This window comes from Lissotriton helveticus, chromosome 9 (assembly GCF_964261635.1).
Source record: "Lissotriton helveticus chromosome 9, aLisHel1.1, whole genome shotgun sequence".
Taxonomy (NCBI): domain Eukaryota; kingdom Metazoa; phylum Chordata; class Amphibia; order Caudata; family Salamandridae; genus Lissotriton; species Lissotriton helveticus.
This window is the reverse complement of record NC_136070.1, coordinates 977,311,946-977,325,616: the sequence shown is the minus strand read 5'-3', so window position 1 is coordinate 977,325,616 and position 13,671 is coordinate 977,311,946. Positions and strand designations below refer to the sequence as shown.

The following is a 13,671-nucleotide window of genomic DNA, read 5'->3' as shown; positions in this document are numbered from 1 at the left end:
CGAGTTGCACCCCCTGATAGGCTTTAGGAGATAGACCTCCACATTGAGGGTGATATTAAACGTACCATTAAGGGAGACTTTTGGAACAACCTTACCTCCTCTTATGACATTTTGTTGTCGGAGACAGGTTGGCCTCCTCCATTTGTATGGTTTTCTTCCTGAGGGGAAGACGTGATACTCCTGAGTTCCTCCCATTACGTTCCTGAAGAGACTAAATTGGCATACGCAGTGGATTGGGCTTTGGCGTTAGCGCTGGCTGTGTATCATAATCAGGTAGGTTGGAATAATGATTAGCCGGCACATGAAATACCTTTACGGTCAATTCCATAGCCGCAGGCTCAATATCCAATCAAGTGTGCAGCAAAGGCTTCCGGAATTGAAACTTTGACCCAAATGGAATATCAGGGGGTGACTGAACCCTGTGTTTCATCCATGAATAATGGACAGGCCGGTAGGGCTGGGGCCAAGTCAGTTGTTCTCTGCAGTCTCCTCTGCTTGGCGTCTTCCTTCGTCCTTTTTCTTCTTAGGTTGGGGGAATCTGAGTTCCTGGTTCAGGGCTTCCCCCTAAATACTGTATTTAGGGGGTGTTTTAGGGGTTTCAAGGTCAGTAGCCAATGGGTTACTGACCTTAGGGTGACTACACCCTTGGTGTGCACAATCCCTGATCCAGATTGGGGAGTGCCTGTCATCTGCAAGATGGCAGACACTGAAGAGTGGGCTCCACCTCCCATTCCCCCACCTGAGAGATGGGGTTGGTAGAGGTGGGCACACCTTCTGGGCTGGCTAACTTGTACCTCCTGTCTTCCCACTGAAAAGGAGGGGAGACAGGAAGTGGGCCTGCTCCTGATAGCAGGATAGGCTGGGTGTCGCATTACAAAGGCTGCCAGGCCTTCGAAGCTCCTCTGCCGCAGTGGGCTCTTCCTGGCCTGGGGGAGGTGTTAATACATCCACCCAGGAAAGGCTTTGTTTCTGGGCTCAGGGAGCGAAGGCTCCCACCCTAGGGGTCCAGAAACATGTCTTGTGGTGGCAGGCTGGTGTGTACCAGTCAGGGAACCAACCAGAGGCTGTTCGTTTTTCAGGGGGGCTTCGCCAAGATGCCCTCTGTATGCATTTTTCATTAAATCCCACACTGGCATCAGTGTGGGTTAAATGTGCTGAGAAGTTGGATACCAAACTTCTCAGTTTTCAGTGTAGCCATTATGGTGCGGTCGAGTTCGTAATGACAAGCTCCCAGCACCATATATTTCTAATAGAAGCACTGCACTTAGTGTCTAAGAATGGACTTAGACACAGTAGGGGTACAGGGCTCATGCACCTGTACCCTCACCACTGGTATAGGGCACCCAGCTAGAGGGGTGACTGATCTATGCCAGGGCAGTGGGTTGTAGGCATGGCACACAAGTGTGCCATGTCGACTCTTCACTTTGTTCTGAACCAAAACAGGCAGCCTGCAAAGGCAGTGTGTGTGTGTGTGTGTGTGTGTGTAAAGGTACGGGGCCTCCAAGGGTGGCATGATAAGTGCTGCAGCCCTTAGAGGTCTTCCCAAGTCACAGTGCCCTGGGTACCCGTGGTACCATTTTCCAGGGGCTGACCTGTGGCTAGAGATACCAATTGAGTTAGTTTTGGGGTAAGAACACAGGTCCTGGGAACCTGATTGGCAGGGAACATAGAGTCAAAGTGCATCAGTAGTCTGGCAAAAAGTGTGGGGGGAGGTTACTGCAACAGAAACCCACTTTCCTACAACAAGTAAAACAGATGTTTTTGAATTGATAATGTCAAGCTACACCATATGACTCCCAATATTCCAAGCCGAGCTGTTTCGCTGAATCAGATGGCTCCAGCTTCTTCGACTAATACCCGCGTTGTGGAGGGGGAGATGGAAACTTCTACTGACTTTTTGCTGGTTGTCCCTTCATCTTCCTCAAATGCAGACGTTGAGTATGATTCTCCCCCTATTGAGGTCTTCGTTGACATTCCTAACAGTACTGTCCATCTTCTATCCGATGCTTCACAGCCCCCAATGTTGTGCTTGGGAGCTAGCAGTTATTACATGGATCGTACAAGTTTCCCAAACGATGCTACTTTTGATGCAGAAGATTTGTATTTGAATTCGGCCAACTATGCAGGTATATTCTGTTACCAACATTATGGGCATCATTTCTTGCATTAAACAAATCCGTTCAGACTGATTTTTAATTATACCAAGTGGGAACATTGTCCGACTCCTATACTGGGGATTTCACATACTTTCCAAAGTAAATTCACACACTTTCCAGATTATAATGCGTCCAATCCAGCGTCCTATTTCTATAAATGAAATTTGCCATCTCAATCTTAATTCGTGTTAACTCACACAAAATTGATTTACTCTAATTCCTTTAGGACTGATTTAGCCTTACATGGTTACGAACACTGGAAACATACCATTGATTTGAAATCCATTTGGGGCACTAAGGATTTGGCAGGTCCAAGGTACTGAAGCTCTGCAACATGCATGTCTAATTCCCACTCAAATTTTGTTTTCAAATGACACCGTGTACTTGTTCTTGGGTTGGCTACGGCCAAAAATCTGAATGTTCCTTCCATTCCTTCATTGGCTGAGTATGCTACATGGCATAAACACATCAATCATACTATTGATGCACTGCTTGCCTTGTTCAGAAATGGTAGTATAAATGTTTCTGATGTCGACCCTTTGGGATGGATGTTAAGGCCCATAAGTCCAATGTATGTCAACTACGTTTTCTTAATACCTCCACAGGTTTCACACAAAGTAGACCTGATCCACGTTTTCCGCATTCTCATTCTGTAACCACGTACTCGGTGCAAGTTGTGTCAGCAGTGGTTGAGTCATTCCACACTAGCGTCAGTTAAACAACACTTGTCACTTTTGTCAAGCAACATTAATTTGCTGATTTTATTTTAGGGCCTAAATCGCCTCGATCAAAGTGATTTATTTAGAAGGTATATAATGAGTTATGGAAATTATCGCAGATGGAAGCTGCGGTACGTCTGCGCCAAATTGACCAAGCTAATTTGGAAAAAGTCCTTGCTGTTGTAGATAATTATCCTCCTGTATTTACACCTTGGATAATATTGTATCATCTGTTATTGATATTATTACAAAATGATATTTCTGTGGTGTATCGGCAGCAAAATCAATTGCGCTCTGTAATGCAGTTTGCATGGACATTACAAACGTTCAAAATGGGAAAAGTTCTGTGGGATTATTTGAAAGCTTCTGCTCTGTTTTTGCAGTTTAATTTAATTGATAAACAGATGTATGTTCATAAAAGACGCTACTTACACACTGTTACATATTTAACAATTAGAACAGTTGTTGTTTTCTGTAGCAGAGACTGATTCAACTGTGTGGTTAATACATGGTGTTATTATCCTACCCTTCTCACTATTTCAGTTCACTTCTTGCATGAAACACTTCCCAGTTGGCTGCTTTGAACCACTGGGCAGTGCTTTTATTTATGAATTATGGTCTTTACCCTTCACATACAGATGTCAGCGTGTGGAGGATTGTGATTCCACAGTGGGACATTTCCTTGTTTGTAAACAAGTCAAGTTGCACGGTGCCCTTAACGTATCGGCGCCTAATCTGGCGTGTTTTTTTAATGGCACGCCAGTCCCAGCTATTATTCGTACATTCACGTTGCTTTCCAATGGCAGATATTTTATTTTGAATAACCACGACTGCTGTGGCTTACGGGCAGGTATCCTGTTTGTAGTAACTGTTTTACAACGGGTTACTTGTTGCAGCAATGTCCTTTTTCCACCGACGCATGGGATTGTATAGTACGCTTTGGCCTTCTATTCATACTTAGAAAACAGATTTCAATAAACTAAGCAGACTCAAAGTGCTATTGTTTCAACAAGAAGTGGCTCTCACATCAGCGCGAGAGACATTCGAATTGCAGGTGGAGAGAACTGCAAGTGAGATACACTAACTACTAAAAACCAATCTCCCACTCCATTTTGGGGAATTAACACAACAAATATTCAATGCGTCTGATACTGAAGGCCTTGCTCGTTTTTTTTTTAAACTTGTAGGATCTGGCCTTCTGTCCTCTTTTCAGATGATTTTTGGAGTGATACCGGCATTTATTCATTCTATTTTTTCCAGCGCATTCGGAGGGTATCCATTGATCCTCTTGCTGGCGTGTTGCTACTTCTGCTCCTGTTACGCAATGGCTGCCCATCTAGTGGTACTGCACAGACCTGGCCAGTTGAGATTGTACCGTGACCGAATGCAACAACTGTTTGGATATTTGCCATTGGCGATGCTTTGAGTGAGTTACGGACGTACTTTTTGCGTCACCTACTTCACTTGCGTGCAACCTGTGTTCTATTGCCGAAGTTGTCCTTTCTATTGGGCATTGGATTTATGCCTCTCCAATGCATCCAGCACAGACCCAGATTATGATCTGTTAATGGGTCTATAATTGGCACATGACCAAGCCGGTTCTGGGGACGGCGGTTTGATGCTTGCACCAGCACTTGGGAGTGTTGGCGGATTAAAACACCTGTGCGGCTGCACAGCGCCTCTTGCACGGAGTTTCATCGAATATCACACACGTTGCCTGGTTATGCTCCTGGAAGCCTCGGAGTATGAGGAACACGTATGTTCATTCGATATGCTCAACTGGATGGCATCCCTCTTTGCTATGATTAACAGGGATGACCTTTTGGAACAAATTGCATTCCTCGGTTCACGTAATCTGATGAATTTTACGGACTCGCCATGATAATATTTTAAACTAGAAACATTTTAATTTTTTTTATTTGGCTCTTTTACAATAATTTTTTTTTACTGTGCTTGCTTTTGGACTCTGTTTTTTCTATTTTGCTACGATCTGGCCAAGGGCAGGGTGTCACATGGCCGATAGGGACATTGTCGGCATCGCTAAGTTACCATGAGCCCAGCAGCCATGATGCTGCTTTTGTGCACGTTACTACATGGCTTTATTTTTCAAGTCTCTGTTCATGCCTTTCACATGAGAACCGTCTGCTTGGTATGTCCTCTGCTTATTCCTGGAGTTTAGTCTGAACACTGGAATCAAGGTCGATAAACAATGCCCCTTGTTATTCTGTTCCGGTCAGTCCGTGGCACCTAGACAAAACTTGCTAACACAGCTGTTGCTGGAGACTCGTACTTTGATATTCTGTAGATGTATGTTTAGGTAACACTTGGAGAGGGAGCTTTCCAGGGAGAAGAGCCATGCTCTCCTATGATGTAGATATACCGTCTAGACACGAAGGTATGGGGGTCTGCTGACAAAGCCCAGAGATCTTCTACTGTATAATAATACTCCTTCTTGCCAAGGGGACGGTGGTTAGGCCTTATAGTCCTTTATTCACTGTCTTCATATGACGACATCTCCCTTTATGATATATGGCCTTGCTGCAATGCTAACTATTGTTTGTATACATTTTGTTGCTGGTTGTGGCTCAACTACTGTGTTTTACGCCACGATAGTTGAAATAAACATTTTAAACTGTCTTCATGTTTCAGTAAGTTCTTATTGTGGAAAGGTACGAGAGTGTCAGCGAAAAGGTGCGTCTTGTTACCACCATTCCTGAGATATCAAGGAGTCTTGTGTTCTGGGGTGTCTAATTATTTGCTTCTTCATGAGTGTGTTGTATTTTCCTCTTTTCTCTTATTTGTACAAATTCTTAGCCATCACGAGTTTCGTCTGAAATAATAACCCACAATTCTGTCAAGGCTCTAAAGTCACTTGTCCTAATCTATTTCAAATGTTGATAATTTCAACACACAAGGTGTATAAACGAAGAGGTTTGTGTGTCGCACTATTTGGTTCCAAAAGACGTCCACAGACAGAAACAAAATCTCGGTCTGTCGCCGTATATTAAACCATAAAATTCACAGCCACGTACAAATATCAATGCCTCAAGTACGTGTCTGTGAATTTCGTGGTTTAATATACGGCGACAGACCGAGATTTTGGTTCTGTCTGTATGAATAAGAGAAAAGAGGAAAAGGATAAAAGAAACAAAGAACCTCATCAATTTGTTTTGCTTCATGACTAAGTGGACTTACTTATGCTGCTGCTGTCATTTCCAAAATTAACGTGTGCTGGGGATTGTAATTGTCTTTATTTGTAGTTTTTTGCCAAAAGTTTGGGGAGGCCGGTGGTTCCCACCTTACAGCACCGTTGTACTAATATAATTCCGTTGTAGATATTTGGTGAAATCACCCTTGTGGCGCCAGTTTCCCTACCAGTATACCACCAACCTTTTGTTATATGATAGGGAGGAGGACAATGTACTCAGCGCCGTTTGTGTTATGACAAAACAGGTAGAAAGGGTTTTGAGTACAGTCTGATGACCAACTGGGTCAAAAGCTAACTGTTGATATATGAAGGAGAACCAGGAGGGTGAGGATCATCTCTGTCAATTAACTTCAGGGTATAAACAATAACCTGGAATGTGGTGGTTCGGTGCTGCAGCAGAGGGAATCGTGATTGGTATGAGTGAAGCAGTTTGTAGTGGTTGATGTGCTCATTAGTTGGAATCGACATTGTTCTTTCCATCAACTTGGTGAGAAACCGAGCAGAGTTTTTGGTAGTTGACTTATAAGTGAGATAACTTTCAGTGGAGGAAAAGTTTTTGGTTTTTGAGGGGAGTTGGGAAGATGCTGATGTGTGCAGAGGGAAGTGATGTTGAAGATCAAGCCAGAAGTGTTAGCAGCTGGTGTAAGGGATTTGAAAAATGTAGTATACCACAATGATGTGAAGCTGCTTTGGAGAATTTGACGATGTTGACAGGATCCTGTTAGGATAAAGGCTAGGGTATTGCTAGGAGTGTTAAAGAGAAGTCTTAAGGTCAATGTAGTGGCATGAGGTAGATGCATTTATGATAAAGAAGGAATACGTGCATTTAATCCTAGTTCTCCTTCTGGGGAATCTTTATTATAGACATAAGCACTAGATTGCCCCCCCCAGGCCATATAAAAAAAGGCATATGGGAAAAAACACTAATATACCTTTTATTTGGGAAAGGCAATTTGTTTTTTAAACAAAAACCTGATGTGCCGTACTAGCAAATTTCCAGGTATTTTTTTACTTTAAAAATCAATTGTGTTTAAAATTGAAACAAGGTCACAAGAAATGAAAACTAGTGACCTGAAAAAACATGGATAACGTAATTTAATAGGCTTATGCCAGGAAGGGTGAGTAAACTGTGGTGCTTCTTTAGGCACAGTATCCCAACATCCCTTGTAGGTGGCAGCTGAGCCAGTTCTTTTTCACAGTGAAGAATGATTATGTTAGCAACAAGGGCAATTACCACTGCTGCTTCTTCTGGGAGCATGGCAGAGTGGGGGATTGCTTATGACTATAAGGAAGATTCCCCTGGGGGAAATGTTCATTATTAGTCATAAGCACTGAAAAGAATAGCAAGCAAATCCCTTTAAAAGAGAACAGGGGTGTGTCCAAGATGGCGGATGGGTGAGACCTCTTTCTGGTCTCTCCATGTCACTGCCACTGTAGCACCGTGTTTTTAGCCCGACCACCCCCATCAAGACGATCCTACTTCGGAGCCCATTGAGGCAGGCAACCATTACGCCGTTCCCAGAGAGGCGCTCGGAGGTCAGAACGGGCTGGAATGTGAGACCGGAGATAGTCCAGCACGCCCCCTCTCCTAAGCATCACTAACGACCACATGGGAGGCCCCAGGGAAGAGCTGACTATCCCGGTGGCTGCTGGTGCCCGGCCCTTTGCGGTTCTGCCTGGGAGACTGGTGGGGTGGGCCTGCGCCTGGGCTGGAACCAGAGCTGCACTGCAGGGCCGCAAGAGGCCACCACTGACCAGGCCTGAGTGAAGCAGGTGAACGTCTGACTGGGATGCACACGCGCCCCCCTCCCAATACTGCAGTAAATCCACTACAAGGAATTGAAAAGTGGGAAAGGGCAGTGTCTCCCGAACCTCCCTCCCCTGGTGACCCTTCCAGAGACCCCCAATGATCTGCGCTATCTCACTTGAGCCCGTGCATATGAGCCCCACAGGACCTGCTGCAGATGGTTGATGTCCTCTACCGAGGTGTTGGGCCAGAGGCCTTCTTCCCGCGGTGTTGTGGCCGGTCGGTTCCCCAGCGGTGCTGCCTGGAGACCCCGCATCTAGACCTAGAAAGAGAGGGACATAGCGCTTTACTGAGAGCGAACCTCGACTCCCCCACAAAGGGCAATGCATGATTACTCATCACTTCTCACCGCCCCTGTGCCTGTCATTCTCCCAGATCCCTCTGACGGTGCGCACCGGGGGACCTGCACTATGGTGATGAACCGAGCAAAAAAAGACCGCACCCTCAAGGATATGTTTGGGAAGCAGGGGGAGCGGTAACAGATGCGAAGCAATCGGAAGCGGGAGGAGAGCGCAAGGTAGACCCAGAGGACAGAGATGGATCCATCAGAAAGTCTTTTCTGAAATCCCTTTTCACATCGCTCAGAGGCAACATCCAGTGCATGAAGGCAGAACTGGCAGCAGACCTACACGTGGTCAGCCACGACCTGAGAGAGGTAGGAGACGGGGTGGCCGCAATGGAGGACCGAGAAATGACCAGAGGAGAAGAGATGGTATGGCTGCAGCAAGAGGTCAGGCGTCTTAAACACCTAGACCTACAGTCACATAATGAAGATTTGGAAAAGCGATCCAGCAGAAATATTCGCATATGGGGAGTGCCGGCACAGGTGGAAGGGACGAATTTCCGAAATTATGTTACAGCTCTCTCTCAGCATATATTTGGCCCTGTCTCTCCTAGAGTAGTCCGGTTTATTGCAAGAGACACACCGACTAACCAAAGATACTCCCTGCATGATCTTGAGCTGGTTTCTCCCAGAATACTGGTCCTCTGGCCCAGCAAAGAAAAATGGAGAAGCTATTCTTCTTGCCCAAAAGTTCCATGGCAAGCTTATCTCCATGTTCATGGATATCAAAGGGAGAGTAATGGCGATCAGACTGTAATGGGGCACTCTCACACTCACTTTGGCAACATATATGCACCAAATGATAGGCAACAGCCCTTCATCACTAATGCCTTGGCAACAATTCTCACTTCCCCGACTCAGCCATTCTGATAGAAAGGGACCTCAATCTAGTCATGGGCCCTGGCCTGGATCGCTCTAACCAACGCTCCTCCCAACAGGGGCCTTCACATCCGCCTGCCTTCAATGACTTGCTGACGGCGTGCATTCCGAAATCTGGCAACACCTCCACCCTGCTACAAGAGACTATACATTTTCGTCAGCAGCTCACAAGTCATACGCTAGAACTGATCACTTTCTCACATCCCCTGCCCTTACAGCCTGTGTCAAAGAGGCGAGCATAGAACCCTGATCGTTGTGTGATCATGCCCCGATCGCTTTCACAATACAGATGAACATTGCACAATCTCAGTCTTCAAGTTGGCGTCTGCGAGACGCTATGCTTCAATCCACACAGTTGCAGCAATTCGCATGGCTGTAGGAGATTACCTCCGACACAATGAAAGCAAGGAGACTCGCCCCTCCTCTCAGTGGGAGGTGCTTAAAGGCTTACTTAGAGGTGAGCTGCTTGCTACTGTGGTGGCCGAAAATTGGCTCCGTCAGGTGAAAAGAAAACACTTGAGAAAGCGGTCTCTGAACTAGGGACGATCCACAAACGCACAGGGGCCCCAAGGGTCTGGAGGGAACTGGAGAAACAAAGACTACTACTACTACTTAGGCACTGGACTTGAATCGAGTGGAATATGCCCTATTAAGACTCGGGCAAAAATTATACCGAAGCGGGGGTAGATGCGGCTGAATGCTGGAACACAAACTATGTGGCAAGACTTTGGCCGGGTCCGTAGACTCCATTCGCACTCGCAATGAGATAGAAGTTTACACAGATTCAGAGATAGTAAAGGCTTTTAAGGATTTCTATTGCGTTCTATATGCCGGCCAGTGTGATGACGCCTCGGCATCAGAGAGGAGTGATTACAGAGCTTCAGTCGGCGCCACCGATGGAGTCATTTGAGACGCTGATCGAGTACTGGCGTCGCAGGTGGGAACCCCGAGAGGCTCTGCACCCAAGCTGATATGGAGCTGACAACAGATCAAGAGGGCCTAACTAAAGCCAGGGGTGATCCCGCATGCGTGTTTTCAGTAAAGGCTCCTCTGACCTCCTTGGGCCGAAAAGCCCACTAGAGGGAGGTGGGGACCCAAAGATGGCACGAACAGAGGAATAGAGATAGACTTAGCAGTTTCAGTATCTTTTTTCATTTTGTCTAAAATAGAGTCTACTGCTGGACCGAACAGGAAATCTGGGTTAACTGGTTGGTTGAGGATTGTAGATTGCACCTCGTTTTTAAAACCGGTGATGCGTAACCACGCATGCCTGCGTAGTAATACAGTAGTATTAATGGATCTTGCTGCTGTATCAGCTGCGTCAAGCGCACATTTAATGGAAGCATTAGTTATAAATTTGCCTTCCTGAATGAGGTTGTTAGCTTTAGCTTTAAAAGGTTCTGGTAAGTGTTGCAGCAGACCTTCAAGTTCATCGTAGTGCGCTCTATCATAGCTTGCTAATTAAGCCTGTGTGTTTGCAATCCTCCATGAATTTGCAGCTTGTGAGGCCACCCTTTTGCCTGAAGCTTCTAGGATCTTAGACTCCTTGTCAGGAGGGGGAGCATCTCCTGTTTGTGAGTTGGCCCTTTTTCGTGCGTTTGCCACCACTAGTGAGTCTAAAGGCAATTGGGATTTGATATAGGCGGGGTCGGAAGGGGCCGCCTTATATTTCTTCTCTACCTTGGGATTGAGTACACGCGCTCTGGCTGGATCTTTGAATATGTCTGGTGCATGTTTAAGTACCCCTTTTAACATAGGTAGTGTCCTGACATTTTTCTCAGACGTAGGAAAGGTGTCATATAAAAAGTCCTCTTCTATGGGGTCAGTGTGCATGTCCACATTGTGATATTTTGCTGCCCTATCTAGCAATTGATTGAAAAGAATGGTGTAGTCAGTAGGCAACAGTTTTGTAGGGTATGTGGAGGTGTCTGGGATGGGCTGTGGATCATATGGATCGTTTTGGTCATCCCATGGGTTATTTTGTGTATGAGGACCTTGTGCATCTGGATCCTGTGGCTCATCAAAATCGTTATGAGGATCTACCCCCATATTCTCTTCCTCATCATACTGTGAATGTGTGGGAGAGTAAGGCACGAAAGGCATATTAGGATAGAGAGGAGGAAGAGTTAAAGGTCTAGAGGGAGATGTCCCGAAGTCTTTCTTCTTTGGAGGAACAGGGGAGCGAGTGTCCTTGTCCAATGGTCTCTTTTTCCGATGATAAACTGTAACCTTTCCTGTTTCAGGGTTTATGTACAGTTTAGATTGTTCCTCACACACTGGATCAGGATGGAAGTGTTTTTCCTCGACTGTCCGTGGCCTTGGTGCTGATGTTTTTGGCTTGGTGATTAGTCCGTGACTTTTTGGCTCGAGAGCCTTAGGTCGAGGAGCAGTGTCTGGTTCGACTGTTGCCTTAGGGTCGTAGGCCTTTTTCGGTTGGACGACTTTATCCGTGTCGACGTTCTTAACAGTCTTTTTTGGTTCGGCGACCTTCTTTGGATCGACAACCTGTTTTGGATCGACCGGAGTCTTTAGTTCGATACGTTTGTCTTCTTTTTTGTGCTCCACGACTTTTTTCGACTCTGTTTTTGTTCGAGCTTTCGGTTCGATAGCTTTCTTGGGTTGGCCGACCTTCTTTTGTTCGAGAACCTTCTTCGGTTCGACGATTTTTGGGTCGACACCCTTCTTTGGTTCGACAACCTTTTTTGGGTCGACAACCTTTTTGGGGTCGACAACCTTTTTGGGGAGAGTGTTACTCGGGCCGAGTGTATCGAAAGGCTTAGTCTTGGGCTTCGGAGTCGAGCCGGAAGGCAGGGCTTCTGAAGTTACTTCTCGATCTCGGCTAAGGCCTCTAGGCGATGCGTCGACAGGAGCCTTTTCTTTTGGGATGATCGGGGTTGGGGGCTGAGTACTCACTTTTTGCCCCGGAGGGATCTGATCGTTTGAGTCAGACTGGTCTTCGACGGTGACTATTTTGAGATCCGAGTCTACCGCTTCCAGGAGGTCGTGTTCGTCATCGAAGATTTTCTCCGGTTCCAGTGCTTGCCGCTGCATCTCTTGCCTAGCGGCCCATCGATTCCGGATGGTTTTCTTGAAACGGAATTGGGCACATGCTGAGCAAGTTTGTTCGTTGTGGTCTGGTGATAAACACCTGTTGCATACTGTGTGTTTGTCAGTATGCGGGAATTTGGCGTGGCATTGTGGGCACCTTTTGAACGGACTCCTTTCCATCGACAGCAATCCCACGTGGCGTCGAAAAGGCACAACGGCCCGCGTCGATGACCGGATCGAGATGGAAAGTTTGGTCGAGTCAAGAAGTACCGAACGAGAACAATACCGTCGAGTTAAAAGGCCTTTTGGCCTTAGAAAGTAGGTTAGTTTCGATTCCGAAGTTGGAGTAGAGGAATAACTTCCGAACCCAATGGCGGAAAAAAACAATCTGAGGATGGAGAAGATGCCCATGCGCACTGTAGTCCAGGGGAGGAGTCACCTATCTCGTGATACTTCGAAGACTCTTCCAGGACAACAAAGTGCAATCATCCGGACCCAACACTAGGTGGCGATCTATGCACAGATATGAATTCAGCAGCTCACATGCCTCGAACAAGAAGAAACTGAGGTCCTGGGCGGCCTTATATGGACTCCGTGGACATCACATCCGTTGGACGACGTCGCTATAAAGTCACTCGTCACTCTCTGCTGAAACGCAGAGGTACTGCAGTAAACATTTTTGTATCCAGTCTGTCACCCGAGGAGAATCAAAGGCAAGGAATCTACGGCTAGATGTCTATATCAGCTGGTGCTTTTACTTTGCCACACAAGGCCATCAAGCTTTTTTAGGTGAAGTTGCTGGATTATGATGAAGTCATTTAGGAATAGGTCATCAAAGATGGGAAACTTTCATGTCTCTATCCATGATGAGAGCAGTAACAAACATCAAATCTGCTTGCAGGCAATTAGGAGCATGAGAGTGTGGGAGGATGGGTCAATGAGTTTATGTAGTAGAAGTTGGAGGCAGGCTCTTGCAGGGTGATCAATTTTCGGTACTGTACAACTGGGTCAGAGCATGGATGGCAAGTTTGGTGCGGAGAGCAAGTTCATATTGATTTATTTGTGGGTACAGCAGTAGAATTCTGACCAACTCCTTTTTCCTGGTCATAACTGGGCCAACAAGAAGTTGCACCAGAATCTGCATTGGGCCTTTGCAGAGATGCCCAGGGGGGTGCAGGAAGACACTGAGACAGTAAAGTCTTAATATTTAGCTTCACATTCTCTTCACTGGGAGTATGGGAAACATGGGTCCAGGGCAGACACAGACGGGTCACTTTGCAGTTGCCATTTCTTTCTTTGCACCAAGTACATGTACTTCATTTGGGACAACTTGCTTACCCAATGCTTACCACTCCACAATAAATTATAGGTGGGTGGCTTTAGAAGTTGGTGAAATCTTCCCTGCTATAAACTCCATCTGACGCAACTGAAGAAAATCAAATGTGCAAAGTGACAGTGCAAAATAAAAAAAAATAAAAAACCATCCTTACCAGATCTGCTGTTGTGATTCT

General features: G+C 46.1%; 1 protein-coding gene across 2 annotated transcripts in view; it reads right to left on the bottom strand.

Annotated features, from left to right (window-relative positions):
• The window catches only part of RAD54L2 (RAD54 like 2), a 796,737-nt gene that overhangs the window by 239,442 nt on the left and 543,624 nt on the right, over positions 1 to 13,671 (bottom strand). The window lies entirely within an intron of this gene.